The sequence below is a fragment of the Dendrobates tinctorius genome, unplaced genomic scaffold, assembly GCF_039654945.1.
Source record: "Dendrobates tinctorius isolate UK_male_01 unplaced genomic scaffold, ASM3965494v1 ptg000048l, whole genome shotgun sequence".
In the NCBI taxonomy this organism is placed as follows: domain Eukaryota; kingdom Metazoa; phylum Chordata; class Amphibia; order Anura; family Dendrobatidae; genus Dendrobates; species Dendrobates tinctorius.
The window spans coordinates 7,020,001-7,025,000 of record NW_027361716.1 but is presented as its reverse complement, the minus strand read 5'-3'; the positions used below and the strand labels follow the sequence as shown (position 1 = coordinate 7,025,000).

Here is a 5,000-nt window from a genome sequence, read left to right as displayed (position 1 = left end):
TGGTTAATAGACGCTCCAAAGCCTGATCAAATGAACATCAAGTCTTTTTTACTTGGAAATGATTATGTTCAGTCTTCTCAGCATTTTTGGATTATTTTTAAAGATGTTTTTGGAGCTGACTGACTCCAAATCCACATTATGAAGAGGGAAAAGCTTTAAACTGTGAATGGTTCCCATTGATGATGACTTTAAATCAGATTTTTGCATTTTACTGAGACCTTGTATTTTCTTTTCATTTTCTGAGATGTCTTCCAGAGGGTTGATCACTGAGCTTGATCATGGTGCTATTAGAAAACATGTGTGAAACTCAAAACAGCTTGACGTCCGAGTAGTCGTGGCCGAGTGGTTAAGGCGATGGACTAGAAATCTATTGGGGTCTTCCCGCGCAGGTTCAAATCCTGCCGACTACGTCTATGTTTCAATAAGTTTTTGACCTTTTATCTTTGTTGTTCAATTTGCATCTTTACTAGTCTATTCCCCATGACAGTGATCTGTTATGGAGCGAGTTTCTAGGACCAAACTGACTTTATCTTTGACTGTTCTTTAGATAATCTATTCTGGAGCAACATTACATGTGCGACTTGCCGCTAATCAAAAGAAGCACCGTGGGTGCCATCAGGTAAGAGGTTTTTCTCTTGATCTTGTCCAGCAGCCACAGACCGCTGTCCTGGCTAATGGACTGGGACATGCACTTTGATTTGCACAAACCTTAAATTATCTCTCAGATGAAGCCTTTTACCATGCAATGCTAATCTTTATCAACTACTGGATGAACAGTTTTCTAAAAGTATAAGTTTTGCAATTTATTTTTTTCACACTTTTTCCAAGTAACAGATACAGCAATCTTTTTACTAGCCACTTTTCATCAACATTTCAAACTGTCCTAGCTGTGATATCGTGGAAATGTTGGTAAATTTGTGGAATGAGAGGTTATAAGATATCAATTTACCATTGTGTATGATTGCAGATTTGCACTGCAGCTTTGGAGCCTGTTTTCGCCATCGTTCACGATTTCATATGCTTTATTCAGCACAACAAGCCGCAGCCATGACTGTGTAATGGTTGGTTCCATGGTGTAATGGTTAGCACTCTGGACTTTGAATCCTGTGATCTGAATTCAAATCTCAGTGGAACCTGGGCACACATTTCGATTTTTCCATCTGCACTCAGATCGACGATGCCCAATGTTTATGATGAAACAAGCAATTTAAAATCCACATAATAAAAGACAAAAAAAGAGTTCAAGGATTCATGGAATACCATGGTCAAAGCTGTCAATCAAGTAGGATTAGCAAAAATTAAAATTGTCTATGTCATACCAAGCAATCTCATACTCTGTGACTTGAGTCAATATTCACATAACACTCTTTCCAAGTGGGTGAATCTGACAAGGATTTGAAGCCAAAATGGCTTCAGGAAGTGTTTTTGATTTTTCTCTAAGCCATCTTTTCTTGTGTTTTCCAGAATTTCCTAAAGTGCCTTATAAACATTTTTGGTGGTGTTTTTCTAAAAATTCTTTTCGGCGTCTTTTGAATGTGTTTTGTGGCTTTTTTTGTAGCACACAAAAGTCAATCAGGACCCTTTATAGGGTCTTTCGAACCTTACCGTTGACTTGTATTATAGGTATGGAGCTGTTCAAAGTGAAAAACATCTGAAGATTGATATGGTAATTTCAGTTAACCGCTGGACATTTTTGGAAACTTGAGATGGTTAATAGACGCTCCAAAGCCTGATCAAATGAACATCAAGTCTTTTTTACTTGGAAATGATTATGTTCAGTCTTCTCAGCATTTTTGGATTATTTTTAAAGATGTTTTTGGAGCTGACTGACTCCAAATCCACATTATGAAGAGGGAAAAGCTTTAAACTGTGAATGGTTCCCATTGATGATGACTTTAAATCAGATTTTTGCATTTTACTGAGACCTTGTATTTTCTTTTCATTTTCTGAGATGTCTTCCAGAGGGTTGATCACTGAGCTTGATCATGGTGCTATTAGAAAACATGTGTGAAACTCAAAACAGCTTGACGTCCGAGTAGTTGTGGCCGAGTGGTTAAGGCGATGCACTAGAAATCTATTGGGGTCTTCCCGCGCAGGTTCAAATCCTGCTGACTACGTCTATGTTTCAAAAACTTTTTGACCTTTTATCTTTGTTGTTCAATTTGCATGTTTACTAGTCTATTCCCCATGACAGTGATCTGTGATGGAGCGAGTTTCTAGGACCAAACTGACTTTATCTTTGACTGTTCTTTAGATAATCTATTCTGGAGCAACATTACATGTGCGACTTGCCGCTAATCAAAAGAACCACCGTGGGTGCCATCAGGTAAGAGGTTTTTCTCTTGATCTTGTCCAGCAGCCACAGACCGCTGTCCTGGCTAATGGACTGGGACATGCACTTTGATTTGCACAAACCTTAAATTATCTCTCCGTTGAAGCCTTTTACCATGCAATGCTAATCTTTATCAACTACTGGATGAACAGTTTTCTAACAGTATAAGTTTTGCAATTTATTTTTTTCACACTTTTTCCAAGTAACAGATGCAGCAATCTTTTTACTAGCCACTTTTCATCAACATTTCAAACTGTCCTAGATGTGATATCGTGGAAATGTTGGTAAATTTGTGGAATGAAAGGTTATAAGATATCAATTTACCATTGTGTATGATTGCAGATTTGCACTGCAGCTTTGGAGCCTGTTTTCGCCATCGTTCACGATTTCATATGCTTTATTCAGCACAACAAGCCGCAGCCATGACTGTGTAATGGTTGGTTCCATGGTGTAATGGTTGGTTCCATGGTGTAATGGTTAGCACTCTGGACTTTGAATCCTGTTTTCTGAGTTCAAATCTCAGTGGAACCTGGGCACACATTTTGATTTTTCCATCTGCACTCAGATCGACGATGCCCAATGTTTATGATGAAACAAGCAATTTAAAATCCACATAATAAAAGACAAAAAAAGAGTTCAAGGATTCATGGAATACCATGGTCAAAGCTGTCAATCAAGTAGGATTAGCAAAAATTAAAATTGTCTATGTCACTCATTGTCTATGTCATACCAAGCAATCTCATACTCTGTGACTTGAGTCAATATTCACATAACACTCTTTCCAAGTGGGTGAATCTGACAAGGATTTGAAGCCAAAATGGCTTCAGGAAGTGTTTTTGATTTTTCTCTAAGCCATCTTTTCTTGTGTTTTCCAGAATTTCCTAAAGTGCCTTATAAACATTTTTGGTGGTGTTTTTCTAAAAATTCTTTTCGGCGTCATTTGAATGTGTTTTGTGGCTTTTTTTGTAGCACACAAAAGTCAATCAGGACCCTTTATAGGGTCTTTCGAACCTTACCATTGACTTGTATTATAGGTATGGAGCTGTTCAAAGTGAAAAACATCTGAAGATTGATATGGTAATTTCAGTTAACCGCTGGACATTTTTGGAAACTTGAGATGGTTAATAGACGCTCCAAAACCTGATCAAATGAACATCAAGTCTTTTTTACTTGGAAATGATTATGTTCAGTCTTCTCAGCATTTTTGGATTATTTTTAAGGATGTTTTTGGAGCTGACTGACTCCAAATCCACATTATGAAGAGGGAAAAGCTTTAAACTGTGAATGGTTCCCATGGATGATGAATTTAAATCAGATTTTTGCATTTTACTGAGACCTTGTATTTTCTTTTCATTTTCTGAGATGTCTTCCAGAGGGTTGATCACTGAGCTTGATCATGGAGCTATTAGAAAACGTGTGTGAAACTCATAACAGCTTGACGTCTGAGTAGTCGTGGCCGAGTGGTTAAGGTGATGGACTAGAAATCCATTGGGGTCTCCCCGCGCAGGTTCTAATCCTGCCGCATACGTCTATGTTTCAATAAGTTTTTGACCTTTTATCTTTGTCGTTCAATTTGCATGTTTACTAGTCTATTCCCCATGACAGTGATCTGTGATGGAGCGAGTTTCTAGGACCAAACTGACTTTATCTTTGACTGTTCATTAGATAATCTATTCTGGAGCAACATTACATGTGCGACTTGCTGCTAATCAAAAGAAGCACCGTGGGTGCCATCAGGTAAGAGGTTTTTCTCTTGATCTTGTCCAGCAGCCACAGACCGCTGTCCTGGCTAATGGACTGGGACATGCACTTTGATTTGCACAAACCTTAAATTATCTCTCAGATGAAGCCTTTTACCATGCAATGCTAATCTTTATCAACTACTGGATGAACAGTTTTCTAACAGTATAAGTTTTGCAATTTATTTTTTTCACACTTTTTCCAAGTAACAGATACAGCAATCTTTTTACTAGCCACTTTTCATCAACATTTCAAACTGTCCTAGCTGTGATATCGTGGAAATGTTGGTAAATTTGTGGAATGAAAGGTTATAAGATATCAATTTACCATTGTGTATGACTGCAGATTTGCACTGCAGCTTTGGAGCCTGTTTTCGCCATCGTTCACGATTTCATATGCTTTATTCAGAACAACAAGCCGCAGACATGATTATGTCATGGTTGGTTCCATGGTGTAATGGTTAGCACTCTGGACTTTGAAGACTGTGATCTGAGGTCAAATCTCAGTGGAACCTGGGCACACAATTCTATTTTTCCATCTGCACTGAGATCGACGATGCCCAATGTTTATGATGAAACAAGCAATTTAAAATCCACATAATAAAGACAAAAAAAGAGTTCAAGGATTCATGGTCAAAGCTGTCAATCAAGGAGGATTAGCAAAAATTAAAATTGTCTATATCACTCATTGTCTATGTCATACCAAGCAATCTCATACTCTGTGACTTGAGTCAATATTCACATAACACTCTTTCCAAGTGGGTGAATCTGACAAGGATTTGAAGCCAAAATGGCTTCAGGAAGTGTTTTTGATTTTTCTCTAAGCCATCTTTTCTTGTGTTTTCCAGAATTTCCTAAAGTGCCTTATAAACATTTTTGGTGGTGTTTTTCTAAAAATTCTTTTCGGCGTCTTTTGAATGTGTTTTGTG

At 37.8% G+C, this 5,000-nt stretch overlaps 2 non-coding genes across 2 annotated transcripts; both read left to right on the top strand.

Annotated features, from left to right (window-relative positions):
• Nucleotides 1-328: 328 nt before the first annotated feature.
• TRNAS-AGA (transfer RNA serine (anticodon AGA)) lies at nucleotides 329-410 on the top strand. The gene has a single exon. It is a non-coding gene; the product is annotated as a tRNA-Ser (tRNA).
• A 2,381-nt stretch (nucleotides 411-2,791) lies between these two features.
• TRNAQ-UUG (transfer RNA glutamine (anticodon UUG)) lies at nucleotides 2,792-2,863 on the top strand. Its single transcript has one exon. It is a non-coding gene; the product is annotated as a tRNA-Gln (tRNA).
• The last annotated feature ends 2,137 nt before the right edge of the window (nucleotides 2,864-5,000 follow it).